Consider the following 15,000-nt stretch of genomic DNA (forward strand, 5'->3'; position numbering starts at 1 on the left):
CAGTTCCATTTAGACTTGTTTTTATATACGTAAGCTCTTGTCTTTCATGAACTAGCAGAGGTCATCGCCAGACCACTTTAACACATCTTCCAAAGATCATTGCTCACAAGAGAACAGCCAGATGATTGGAAATGAGCCAATCTATAAAAAGGCCAAAAAACAGACCCAGGAAACTACAGTCCTTCCAGCCTTTACCTATACCAGATAAAATACTAGAAAAAATAATCAAGAAACAGATCTGCCACCACCTAGAGACAAATAACCTAATACCCAATAGCCAACATGGGTGTCAGGAACAAAATCAAACGTCATTCGTCAATACTGTCAGCAAAGCAATTGACCAGAGCAATGCAGGGGACTTATTATATCTGGATTTTAGCAAAGCTTTTCACAAGGTGCTGACCATAATCTATTACTCCGCAAACTACCGTGTTTCCCCGAAAATGAGACAGCGTCTTATATTATTATTTTCTACCAAAGATGTGCTACGTCTTATTTTCAGTGGATGTCTTATTTTTTTTGAATGAATTGTATTCTGTATCCTGCTGCACCAAAAATGCATCCAAACATGCAGCCGCATGTTGGATGTGTTTTAAATCTGATTCATGCAGCGTTTTGGGATGCAATTTATGCACATCAGTGTTATATATGTTCAGTTCGGGAATGCTGCGAAATGAAATGTCTCCTATACCACAAGTATCCTAAGCTCAGTACTTTACAAATATACATTAATGACTTAGATGAGGGAGTTGAAGGGGAAGTAATCAAATTTGCAGATGACACCAAGTTGGTGGGAGTGGCCAACACCCCAGAGGATAGGCTCAGGATACAGAGGGATCTAAACAGACTAGTGCTAACAGCCGAAACAAAACGAAATTCAATGCAGACAAAAGTAGGATCCTACGCCTAGGTACCAAAAACCCCAAAACACATATAAACTGGGCAAAAACATTCTCAACAGCAGTGAATGTGAGAGAGATTTTGGAGACTTAGTGGACAACAAACTAAACAGGAGCCAACAATGTTTAGCGGCGGCTAAAAAAGCCAATACAATCTTAAGCTGCATAAATAGAGGGATACACTCCAAGACAAGGGAGGTGCTAATACCACTCTATAATGCTCTAGTTAGACCACACCTAGAGTACTGCATTATGTTTTGGTCACCACACTAAAAAAGAGACATTGATACTCTAGAAAAGTGCAGAAGTAAGCAACCATAATGGTAAAGGGACTAGAAACTAAAACATAGGAAGAAAGATTGCAGGAATTGGGCATGGATAGTCTAGGAAAGAGGCGGTCAAGAGGAGACATGATAGCAGTCTACAAATATTTGAGTGGTTGTCACAGGGAGGAGGGGAACACATTATTTTCCAAATCACCAGAGAGCCAGACAAGGAGCAACGGTTGGAGGCTGTCCAAGGGGAGATTCAACCTGGAAATAAGGAGGAATTTTCTTTCTGAGGGATCAACCAGTGGAACGACTTGCCCGCAGAGGTGGTGAACGCTCCAACACTAGTGACCTTCAAGAAAAGACTGAACTGCTATTGGACTAGTGCGATGTAGGGTCTCCTGCACTAGCAGGGGACTGGACTGGATGACCTGCAAGGTCCCTTCCAAATAAATAAATAAATAAATGTCTGTTTTTTTAGTATAATTACTATTATTAATTTTGATGTCTGTAGCTTTTAACTGAATACATGCCATGTAATAAAGATTTTAAATCTTAAAATAATCAAATTCTATTTAATTAACATCAGAGTGTTATTTAATTCTCTCTCTTTTTAGTAATGTTATTGGACAGATCTGTTGTCAGATTTTATAATGCTTAGGCTCTGAAAATGCTTGAAACACCGTATTTTTTGGAGTACAAGTTGCTCCGGGCTGTGAGACATACCTACCGTTTGGTGGAAGGAAAAGAAGAAGAAAAAAAAAGCCTTTGCCTCCCAGTATCCATCCAGTGTCCCATTTGGCTCATTTGCCACTATTGCAGCCCCTTTGCCACTGCGGCCCATTCACTGCGACTTGTTTGCCACTGCCCATTCGTTGCCGCCCGTTTGACACATCCTGTTTTCTGCAGCTTATTTTTCATGGCCTGTTGGTTGCTGCTATTGCCTGTTCGTTGCGGTCTATTCGCTGCGGTCCGTTAGCTGCTGCGGCGGCCCTTTCAGCACAGCCCATTCACCGGAACCAGTCCTAAATGAGATGTGTGGGTGCCAAAAACAGCATGTGTGGAGGTAGAAAATAGAAAAAAATTGGGGGCTGGTTGGTGGGCAGGGCTTCGGCAACATTTGTGAGATATGATTGCCAATTATTTTAATACTCGCAATATAGAGACAGATCTGGTTCACAACTCAAAGGTTTATTTCAAAGGCGACCTCCAAGTCTCTTGCCATGTTCGATTGAGTACAAGAAGAGCAAAACACATTCTTCAATTCAATCCTTATACTTCCTACACAATACACATCACACCTAAGAATCCCTCCCCACTCCTCTTTATTTTGCTAAGTCATTTTCTATGTTAGTCTATATTCTAAAGCAGTGTTTTTCAACCAGTGTGCCGTGGCACACTAGTGTGCCGTGAGACATGGTCAGGTGTGCCGCGAAGCTCGGAGAGAGAAAGAAAGCAAGAGAGAAAGAAAGCAAGAGAGAGAGAGAAAGAAAGCAAGAGAGAGAAAGAGCAAGAGAGAGAAAGAGAACAAGAGAGAGAAAGCAAGAGAGATAGAAAGGGAGGGAAGGAGAGAGAGAGAAAGACATAGAGGGAGGTAGGGAGGGAGAGAGAAAGAGAGAGAGAGAAAGAAAGCAAGAGAGAGAGAGAAAGAAAGCAAGAGAGAGAAAGAAAGCAAGAGAGAGAGCAAGAGAGAGAAAGAGAACAGAGAGAGAGAAAGCAAGAGAGATAGAAAGAGAGGGAGGGAAGGAGAGAGAGAGAAAGACATAGAGGGAGGTAGGGAGGGAGAGAGAGAGAAATAGCAAAAAATAGGAAGGAAGAGAAAGAAAGAGGGATGGAGAGAGAAAGTAGGAAGGGAGAGAAAGAGGGAGAGAGAGAGAGAAATAGAGTGAAAGGGAGGAAGAGAGAGATAATTTTTTTGTCCAAACTTTTTTTAGCCCCCACCCTCCCCCCGCTCAATGTGCCCCAGGGTTTTGTAAATGTAAAAAATGTGCCGCGGCTCAAAAAAGGTTGAAAATCACTGTTCTAAAGGGTCAGCATGTCAATTCTCTCTTAATAATCATGGCTATCTTATCTTGTCCTCTAATAGTTCCCCCCCCCCCAATGACATTTTTATCTTACTGCATTATATCCTGACCACGGGTATTCCAATAGCCTGGCCTTGGGCTTGTTCCAGGAAGAATGATCTCAAGTCATTTTGATTTGTTTTATTGACTATATCTTGGGTGAGTTTAGAAAAAAGTATTATAGCATGTTAATTGTATATAAAGCCTGTTGGTACCTTAACTACATTTTATGAATGAGTAACTCATCATTTTATTTCAAGATGCACCACAATTTTCACCCACTTTAGGGTGGGGTGGGGGGAATGTACATCTCATACATACCGTGTTTTCCCCAAAATAAGACCATGTCTTTTATTTTTTGAACCCTGAAATAAGCACTTGGCCTTATTGCCATGAACGCAAAAGCCCAATTGGGCTTATTAACAGGGGAAGTCTTATTTGGGGGGAAACGGTACAACCAAAATACCAGGTGGCAAGAAAATGGAGCTATGAGTATGAGCATGAGGAGAGGAATAACAATTTATGTCATGCTTAAGAATTACGTTTGGAGAAAGAAACAAGAAAGAACGAACTGTAATTGAATCCCATTAGAGAAACATTCAACATAAACACAATGAAATTGATACATGGGAAAAAGTGGAATTCCTTATAAATAACTCATTTATAGCAGAGCAAATTAATCCCCATAAAACCTACAAACACTGTCTATCACCTGTCCACCTTTGTCTCTCTTGTCTCTCTGTTTATTTATCATCTATCTCCATCCCAATCAGTCAATTTCATCTATCTATCATAAAAAGAATTAAAATTCTGCAATGGGCAATCCAAAGGGACTGGCTCATTCCTGCACAGATAACAATAACATTTAGACTTATACACCACTTCATAGTGCTTTTATAGACCCCTTTACGTAGTTTACAGAACCAGGATATTGCCTTGAATAATCTGGGTCCTCATTGGACCTGCCTCGGAAGGATGGAAGGCTGAGTCAACCCTTGAGATGTTGGGACTACATCTTGAAAGGCTGGATCCACCAGAACAGATGAGATAGTACAGTATATTATGTGGGAAATAAGAGCCAGTTTGGTGGAGTGCTAAAAGCTGCAAGTTGCAGATGGGGAGGTGCTCAGTTCCAGCAGGTGTAAATCCATCTAGCCATATCTGGTGAGCCCTCTCGGGCCCAAGAAACAGGAAAGATAGAGATCACTTGGGAAATCCTTGCCAAGGAAACTGCAGGGAAACCAGTCCAGGCAATTGCCAGGTGCGAATTCTGTCTTTAAGGCATGTAAAACAGTAGCTATGGACAGTAGAGGGTGTTTCCTGGTTCCAACCGGTTCTGCAAATTGGTGTTGCTGGTGTTGGAAGGCTCTGCCCACCCACCCTGGAAGTTTCTGTGCATGTGCAGAAGTAGCACATATGCAAACTAGTAGCAATACCATTTAGAAACTATCACTGGCTATGGAATACTGGGATGCCAATTGAAAGGCCAAAATTAGGTCCCTGAAGGGAGACAAGAGGATAGGGGACATTTAAATGAACCTCCTTCCTGGTCCAGGAAGCGAGGAAAAGGGGAAAAAAGAAAGAAAGATTCCTGCATGCAACACAGATTAGAACCAATAGCTGAACAGAGGTCTTCTAAATGTAGCTAGGCCAGCAACTCCGTCGTCTTCCCCCGCCCCAAACGATGCTTTCCCTTGATTTAGTTCTTGCAGTTGGTATGAGTGGCATCGATTTCGCGTTAGAACAATCAAACAAAAATCTTGCAAACGACAGAAGCCTGTAATTCAGCCGTGCGTCGCTAGATGGCGAGCGCTCTATTACATGGGAAACACCCGGCGACTAGAAAGCGGGTAAATACAGTAGAGCCGCATCGATGGTGGCTGACTACCGACATCCAATGGGAGGGAGAGCGAGGGAGCCTGAAGAGGTTGAAACAATAGAGTACTGGATTCCTAGAAAGGATGGGGAAGAGAGGGTGTGGAAGAGGGGAAGAACAGGAATCTCCTCTTTCGGCTTATCCATCGGTGGACTGTGGCGTGGAGGGCGCCTCTCCTGCTCTTCCCAGGAGTTCAGCAACTGGAAAAGGTGCGTTGAGGACAGGCCGGGGGAGAAGCCGTTGTAAGGAGGGCTGCTTGGTTCCCTCCACGAGGCTGAAGCAGAGACGAAAACAGGCTGAACCATGTCGGCTGCTGCTGCGTGTTCCTTCCCTCCCCAAACTTTGTTCCAGTGATACTGGTCGTTTTAGAAGTGGTGCGTGCAATTTTCTGCTTGTTGGGGGATTTTTAAAAAATTCCTTCATTGCACTCTTTGATAAATCAGGATAAATCAGCACCTAAAAAACAATAACTTATTGGACCCAAATCAGCATGGCTTTACTGAAGGCAAATCATGTCAGACTAATCTCATTGATTTCTTTGACTATGTCACAAAGGTGTTGGATGAAGGTGGTGCCATGGATATTGCCTACCTGGACTTCAGCAAAGCCTTTGATACGGTTCCACATAAAGAGCTGATAGATAAATTAGTGAAGATTGGACTTAATCCCTGGATAGTTCAATGGATTTGCAGCTGGCTGAAGCGTAGACATCAGAGAGTTATTGTTAATGGCGAGTATTCTGAGCAGAGTCAGGTTACAAGCGGTGTGCCACAAGGGTCTGTTCTGGGTCCTATTCTTTTTAATATGTTTGTGAGTGACATAGGGGAAGGTTTGGTAGGGAAGGTTTGCCTATTTGCCGATGACTTTAAAGTGTGCAATAGGGTTGATATTCCTGGAGGCGTCTGTAATATGGTAAATGATTTAGCTTTACTAGATAAATGGTCAAAGCAATGGAAACTGCAGTTTAATGTTTCCAAATGTAAAATAATGCACTTGGGGAAAAGGAATCCTCAATCTGAGTATTGTATTGGCAGTTCTGTGTTAGCAAATACTTCAAAAGAAAAGGATTTAGGGGTAGTGATTTCTGACAGTCTCAAAATGGGTGAACAGTGCAGTCAGGCAGTAGGGAAAGCAAGTAGGATGCTTGGCTGCATAACTAGAGGTATAACAAGCAGGAAGAGGGAGATTATGATCCCGCTATATAGAATGCTGGTGAGACCACATTTGGAATACTGTGTTCAGTTCTGGAGACCTCACCTACAAAAAGATATTGACAAAATTGAACGGGTCCAAAGACGGGCTACAAGAATGGTGGAAGGTCTTAAGCATAAAACGTATCAGGAAAGACTTAATGAACTCAATCTGTATAGTCTGGAGGACAGAAGGAAAAGGGGGGACATGATCGAAACATTTAAATATATTAAAGGGTTAAATAAGGTCCAGGAGGGAAGTGTTTTTAATAGGAAAGTGAACACAAGAACAAGGGGACACAATCTGAAGTTAGTTGGGGGTAAGATCAAAAGCAACATGAGAAAATATTATTTTACTGAAAGAGTAGTAGATCCTTGGAACAAACTTCCAGCAGACGTGGTAGATAAATCCACAGTAACTGAATTTAAACATGCCTGGGATAAACATATATCCATCCTAAGATAAAATACAGAAAATAGTATAAGGGCAGACTAGATGGACCATGAGGTCTTTTTCTGCCGTCAGACTTCTATGTTTCTATGTTTCTCTTTTATGGATGTGTTCTTTCCTTGGAAACTGGGGCGTTTGATGCACAAAAGCTTGGATTATATCTTGCAATTTTTCATCTGTGAAATGAATCATAATTAAGGTTAAAATGAATAATAATTAAAGTTAGCATTTTTGCATGTATATTTTTTCCATTATAAAGTAATGGCAGGCATTCAAATTTGACCCCGTGAAGCAAATAAAAATAGCTTGAATGGAAATACTATCCAAGAAGGGATCCAAACGCCCAGCTACTGCCCTCAACGAGGCAACTAACTTTACTGATATATTTGAAAATAACCAATTTGGCATTTAAGAAGTTTGACGTAACTGAAGTCCAGAAGAGAATTAAATGTTTTTGTGGATATTCAAACTGTGACCAGTCTTTTATTTATTTATGATATTTATTTTATTTATTCTATTTTTATGCCGCCCTTCTCCTTAGACTCAGGGCGGCTTACAACATGTTAGCAATAGCACTTTTTAACAGAGTCAGCATATTGCCCCCACAATCCGGCTCCTCTGTGAAATTAATTATAATTAAGTTTAGAAGTTAATTTATCATTTTGCCATGTTTGCTTTTCATTATTATTGTTAATCCACAACTTTCCTCCAGGCCTTCCGGTCCTTTGCCATCCTGTGGAGTCCAGTTAAGCTCACGCCTGCTGCTCCAGTGACTCCATCCATCCACCTCATTCTCTGTTCCCTCTTTCTTCTTTTGCCCTCAATCGTTCCCATCATTAGGCTTTTCTCCAGTAAGTCCTTCCTTCCAGTGGTGGGATTCAAATTTTTTAACAACTGATTCTGTGGGTGTCGCTTATTTGGGGCATGGCTTGGTCATGTGATGTGGGTGTAAGTAACTTGTCATGTGACTGGATGGGCATGGCTAAGTGCATAGGGATTATTAGAGAGCTGAAAAAAGTCCTTACAGTTACGACCAGTCTCCGCACTTACGAGAGTCTTCACATTTCTGCCCATTGCACATTCTTAATAACCGTTTCAAGCATTTCACAACTGCGCTTCTTCTCGTTACCATGGTGACAAGATAGGGCACAAAATGTAAAATGTGAGGACAGTTATAACTGTACGCACCCACCAAAAATAACCGTTTCAGCCCTCTGAGTAGTTCCTATGTGCACCTGTCGTGTCCAGGTGGTAATGTGACTGGGTGGGTGTGTCCAACTTGACATCAGTCATGTAGAGGGGTGGTACTCAACTGGCCTGTCATGACTGTGGCGATGCTGCAATGGTCATAAGTGTGAAAAATGGTCATAAGTCACTTTTTCAATGCAATTGTAATTTTGAATGGTCACTAAGTGAACAGTTGTAAATCAGGGATTACCTGTAGAAAAATGGAAAAAGGCTCATTACTTCCAAAAATCTGCTCTAAATAACCAATCATTAGATGAGAAATACTTGAAAACTGGAATTAAAAATCAGGCAAGGTGCAAGAGCATCTTGAGGAATTAAAATCATTAAAATGCTATGATAACTCAGCAGCCAACTCTTGCTCATAAAGTGAAACCCTGTAGCAGAGGGGTCATTTAAGCTCTCCAGAAAGAGCACACCCAGAAGAAGCAATTCTTAGATCCATTTCTACCCCTTAAAGGTACCTGCGGGTCGCACTCACCTTATAAGATATCCTAAAGAAATCATCCAGATTTAAGGAAAGATCACATGCCTCCCAGGAAGGCAGTAAAAAAATCAGTGCGAAGCTTACATCCTGCCTCTTGGAAGTACACCCCAAAAGGACGGTCCCAATAACCACTAAAGGAGTGAAGTAAGACCCCCTCCCCCATAGAAAAAGCACTTGAGACTAGATTGAAGCAAAGGAGCAAACACAGTACCTGTTGCTTGTTAAACCAATGACCAGAACAAACAGACACTGGAACTATGCAGAATGTAATAAGGGTTAATGGAGAGGCAGTTTCTACATGCAGGACAGTCAAGATTAGGCTACAGAAACAACACCAGAATGTTGTAATGCCTTGCAGGATTAAGCCTGTAAAGTGGGGGAAAACAAAGGCAAATATCTTCTAATAAGTATTTCATTTTCAATTTGATCTCCAGTTTTGTGCTCTTTTGCTTGCTGGAATGGTGCAATAATCTGAGCCTTCTTTGGCATTGTCTTTCTTTGGAATTGGAATGTAGACTGACCTTTTCCAATCCTGTGGCCACTGTTGAGTTTTCCAAATTTGCTGCCATGTTGAGGGTAGCACTTTTACTGCATTGTCTTTTAAGATTTTGAAAGGTCAATTGGAATACTGTCACCTCCACTAGCTTTATTGTTCCTCAGACTTTCTAAGGCCCATTTGACTTTGCTTAACTTCTGTCCCCAGCTATTTGCAAAGCTTCCTCAGACAGCCACTTTGCTTTCTTGCATTTCTTTCCTTTGGGATGGTTTTAGTTGCAATCTCTTGTACAATGTTGTGAACCTCCATTCTGTCTATCAGATAAAATTCCTTAAATTTATTTGTCACCTCCACTGTATATTCAGCAGAGATACAATTAAGTTCATACCTGAGTGGTGTAGTGCTTTCCCCTACTTTCTTTAAGTGAAAGCTCATGATCTGAGTCACAGTCAGCTCCTGGTCTTTTTTTTTTTTTTTTACTGACTGTATAGAGCAGTGATGGGGAACCTCAAGCACGGGTGCCATAAGTGGTATGTAGAGCCATATCTGCTGACACGCGAGTCGTTGCCTTAGCTCAGCTGCAACATGCCTGTGTATGTTGGCCAGCTGGTTTTTGTCTGGCACAGGGGCTCTGGGAGATCGTTTGTTTGCATCCAGACAGCCTCCGGGGGAATGGGGAATGGTGTTTTTACCCTCCCCAGGCTCCAGGGAAGTCTTTGGAGTCTGGGGAGGGTGAAACACGAGCCTTCTGGTCTTACCAGAAGTTGGGAAACAGGCCGTTTCCTGCCTCCAGAGGGCCTTCAGTGGGCGGGGGAAGCAGTTTTCATCCTCCCCAGGTATTGAATTAGGGGAATGGGCAACCAAGCATGCACGATAGCATGCACCCACACTCTTTTGGCACCTGAGGAAAAAAAGGTTCGCCATCACTGCTACAGTGGTACCTCAAGATACGAACCCCTTGTCTTACGAACAACTCGAGATACGAACCCGGGGTTCAGAAAAAATTTGCCTCTTCTTATGAACTTTTTTCGTGTTACGAACGCCAAACCCGAACTTCTGGGTTTGGCGTTCGGGAGGCTGCTTGGAAGCCCCCCGGCTGTTTTAAAAGGTGACAGCCGGGCGGCGGGGCTTCCCAGCAGCCTCCCGAACTCCGAACTTTTGCCGAACCTCTGGGTTCGGGAGCCTGCTGGGAAGCCCCCCAGCCCGGCTGTCACCTTTTAAAACAGCCGGGGGGCTTCCCAGCAGCTTCTGAACGCCGAACGCGGAAGTTCGGCAAAGGTTAGGGGTTCGGGAGGCTGCTGGGAAGCCCCCCAGCCTGGCTGTGACCTTTTAAAACAGCCGGGGGGCTTCCCAACAGCTTCCGAACGCGGAAGTTCGGGTTTGGGGTTCGGCTTCGGGAGGCTGCTGGGAAGCCGCCTGGCTATTTTAAAAGGCCACAGCCGGGCTGGGGGGCTTCCCAGCAGCCTCCCGAACCCCGAACCTTTGCCGAACTTCCGGGTTCGGGGTTCGGGAGGCTGCTGGGAAGCCCTCCAGCCCGGCTGTCACCTTTTAAAACAGTCAGGTGGCTTCCCAGCAGACTCCCGAAGCCGAACGCCAAACCCGAACTTCCACGTTCGGCGTTCGGAGGCTTCTGGGAAGCCCCGCCGCCCGGCTGTCACCTTTTAAAACAGCCTGGGGGCTTCTCGGCGGCGTCCCGAACGCCGAACCCGGAACTTAGGGTTAGGCATTCGGCGTTCGGGAGGTCGCTGAGAAATCCACAGGCTGTTTTAAAAGGTGACAGCCAGGCGGCAGCGTTTTTTTGCGGGGTTTTTTTTTTGGGTTGCACGGATTAATTGAGTTTACATTGTTTCCTATGGGAAACAATGTTTCGTCTTACGAACCTTTCGTCATACGAACCTCCCCCTGGAACCAATTAGGTTCGTAAGACGAGGTATGACTGTATAGAGCTACTCCACTTTTGGCTGTAGAGCACATAGTCAATCTTATTTCTGTGTTTACCATCTGGTGATATCTATCTGCATAATCATTTCTTGGGTTGTTGCAAAAGAGTGTTTGCGATGATTTATTTTAATTGTAATGCATGTTTTTTCTTTCTTTATGTTTTCACATCTTCTGCAGCTATTTTATAAATACTTTATGTCAATCTAATGTTTTATGTCAATCTTTCTAGACCGAAAAGTTGCGAACAAGATAAATCCAGAAAAGTGAGAAACCCAAGCAGCTTTGAAAGGAAAACAAGTCCAGCCAGCAATGAAAGTGTATTTCGCCGCCTACAGAAAGCTACAAAAGACTTCTCCTTCTGCAGGCAGGTGATCGACAAAAGAGAGAATATGAAGAGAGTTTTAAGTTGGAAAAAATGAATATGTAGAACTTAATGAAACACTGCAGAAAAAGATCAAAGAGGATTGTGTTCCAATTCAGAAAAAGGGGACGTAATCTGGAAATCAGTGCAGGAGGAAGTGGTAATTTGATAGTCACATAGGATAGGAAGGCATTCAAACTTCACCCTGTGAATCAAGTAAGAACAGCTTGAATGAAAGCAGCATCCAAGAAGAGATCCAAAATATTTTTCACCTTGGAAATCCCAAAATGTTCTTGGTGGAAAAATCCCACAATATATGCATCTTCTAGAGTAAAGCAGATTGCAGAGCACAGCCGATAATGCATGAGAGAACACAGTGAAGCCAAGGCCACCCACTGCCCATTTCGTAGCTTTAGGAAGTGTGATACAAAAGAAGACTCACATGGGGGAAAAACTGTATGAGTGTCTAGATTGTGTGAAAACTTTTAGTCGGAATTCTGAACTGGTAATATACCAGAAAATTCACACAGGGAGAAACCTTATGATTGTCCAGATTGTGGGAAAGGTTTCAGCCAGAATTCCAGTCTGGTGACACAACAGATGACTCACACAGGGAAGAAACCACATGAAGGTATGGATTGTGGGAAAAGTTTCAGTCAGAATTATAAATTTGTACTACACCAGAGGGGTCACACAATGGAGAAACCGTATGAGTGTCCAGATTGTGGAAAAAGCTTCAGTCACAATTACGACCTGACGAGACATCAGAGAACTCACACAGGAGAGAAGCCGTATGAGTGTCCAAATTGTGGGAAAAGCTTCAGTCACAATTCCAGTCTGGTGACACATCAGAGGATTCATACAGGAGAGAAACCGTATGAGTGTTCAGACTGTGGGAAAAGTTTTAGTCAAAGTTCTACTCTGATGACACATCAGAGGACTCACACAGGAGAGAAACCATATGAGTGTCCGGATTGTGGGAAAAGCTTCAGTCGAAGTAACCACCTTATGAAACATCAGAGTACTCACACAAGAGAGAAACCATATGAGTGTCCAGATTGTGGGAAATGTTTCAGTCAAAATTACCACCTGATGATACATCAAAGGACTCACACAGGAGAGAAACCATATGAGTGTCCAGATTGTGGGAAAAGCTTCAGTCAAAATAACCACCTGATTACACATCAGAGGACTCACACAGGAGAGAAACCATATGAGTGTCCAGACTGTGGGAAAAGTTTCAGTCAGATTTCCAATCTGGTGAAACATCAGACGACTCACACAGGAGAGAAACCATATGAGTGTCCTGATTGTGGTAAAGATTTCAGTACTAGAGCTAAACTTATCAATCATGTAGGTTTACACGTAGGTGAGAAAATCCATGGGAAATCCACATGACCCAGAAGATCATCAGTAAAGGGAAACCTTGAATTGTATTTAATTTCTGGCCTGATCCTGTTTAGCCAAACATCTCTCAGTATTATGCATGAAACTGAAAATAAAATAAAAATGAAAATGGATAATGTTACCTTGATCAAGGCTAGCTACTTGTGTATTGCTATGATGAAAAGGTAGTGCATATTTTCTTTTGCAAAAATAGCATACTTGCAGGCAAAAAGTGCTTTGGAATATTTTTCCACATTACACAAGATATAATATAAAACAACATATATATTTATATTTAGAGATCTGCTTCACATCCTTAAAAATATATTGGAAGATAGGAATGCTATGATTTACTTACCAATTTTAGCTCCAGAGATATGAATTGACAGGAGAAGAGAAGTAAAGAGGGTTCAGAATTTATGTTTCCTAACATTTTCATAAATTGAGGGCAAGAAGAATCCCTGCTAAGATTGCGAATAGTGAAGCACAAAATGGAGAACATTTGAGTGAGAAAAGCACAAAAATTCACATATAAAGTTTATTGACCTTAATGTGCAAATAACACTTGCAATATTATAGAGAAAAGGGTGTGGTTTTTGAGCGTAGCATCTTCAAATTTATGTGAACCCCTGCTGTGATCTCCTTTGCTGGGAGATGCCTCTTGTTACATTTTGAAGGTTGATATTACGATAGCACTGTAAGCATGTTAAACATTTTGCTGAGTTTGAAAGACATCAAATAATTCACTAAGGCTGCATTACTATTACTATCAGTTTTTCTCATTGTTCCTATCACTCATCTCCTCCCACTTATGACTAACTTCTTGTTTGTATCCTTACCATTTAGATTAATATTTATTCCTTCCTGATTGCTTATGTGAACCCTATAACAATTATTGTTGTACCTCATGATTCTTGACAAATGTATCATTCTATCCTATCCTATCCTATTTTTACATTATATTAGATTAACAGAGTTGGAAGGGACCTTGTAGGTCATGCAAACCAACATCCCACCCAAGCAGGAGACCCTACACCATTTCTGATAGATGGCAATCCTTGATGGGAGTCTTTCAAATACTGGAACGCTGCTATCATATCACTTAAAGTCCTAATCTTCGCTAGACTAGCCTTGCCCAGTTCCTGTAACCGCTCTTCATATGTTTTGGTCTCAATTTCCCTGATCATGGTTCCTTTCCTCTGCACTTTTTCTAACATCTCAACATCTTCTTTATAGTATGGTGACCAAAGGTGGATGCATTATTCTAAGTGTGTTCATTTCAGTAATTCAATTCAGGTTATAACACAATGACCATGAGTCTACTGCATTTGTGAAAAATGATCATTAGTCACTTTTTACAGTGTTTACTGTTGTAATTTAGAATGGTCATAGCAAACAGAAGCATCATGTGGTAAATCACAGAACAGCATAGAAAGCCCACAGAAGAAAAGGGCAGAAAACAGGGAAACTTTCCCTCCACACTCACAGCAACCAATCACAGCGCAGATTGCCTCACGCAGGAGCCATTAACCAACCATAATTGTGCATTCTGGCTCACTGTACAGCCCCAGTCCTTCAGATATTACATTTAATACTTTAACAGTTCCATTTAGACTCCTGTTTTTATATACCTACGCTCTTGTCTTTCATGAACTACAGAGGTCATCGCCAAACCACTTTATCATATCTTCCAAAGATCTTTGCTCACAGGAGAACTACCAGATGATTGGAAATGAGCCAATATAGTCCCATCTATAAAAAAGGCAAAAAAGCAGATTCAAGAAACTATAGACCTATCAGCCTTGTGCCAATACCTAGGAAAATACTAGACAAAATAATCAAGAAACAGATCTGCCACCACCTAGAGAAAAATAACATAATGCCCAATAGCCAATACAGGTGTGTCAGGAATAAATCATTCCAAACCAACCTCACCTCATTCTTCAATACTGTGATCAAATCAATTGACCAGAGCAACACAGTGGACTTAGTGTACCTGGATTTCAGCAAAGGTGCTGACAAGGTTGACATAATCTATTACTCCGCAAACTACCGTGTTTCCCTGAAAATGAGACAGATGAGATATTAATTTTTGCTTCCAAATATGTCCGTCTTATTTTCACTTTTTGTCTTATTTTATTCCAAAGAATTTTATCCTATATCCTGCTGCAGCAAAAATGCATCCAAACACGCAGCCACATTTTGGATGCATGTTGGATGTCTTTTAAATCTGATTGATTCAGAGTTTTGGGATGCAATTTATGGACATCAGTTATATATGTTCAGTTTGGGAATGCTGCGAAATGAAACATCTACGTCTTACATTCAGGGGATGC

General features: G+C 42.0%; 1 pseudogene; it reads left to right on the plus strand.

Moving 5' to 3' along the window:
- LOC139159299 (zinc finger protein 850-like) overlaps positions 1 to 12,788 on the plus strand; it is a 28,440-nt pseudogene extending 15,652 nt beyond the window's left edge.
- The last annotated feature ends 2,212 nt before the right edge of the window (positions 12,789 to 15,000 follow it).

The sequence above is a fragment of the Erythrolamprus reginae genome, chromosome 2 (assembly GCF_031021105.1).
Source record: "Erythrolamprus reginae isolate rEryReg1 chromosome 2, rEryReg1.hap1, whole genome shotgun sequence".
Taxonomy (NCBI): domain Eukaryota; kingdom Metazoa; phylum Chordata; class Lepidosauria; order Squamata; family Dipsadidae; genus Erythrolamprus; species Erythrolamprus reginae.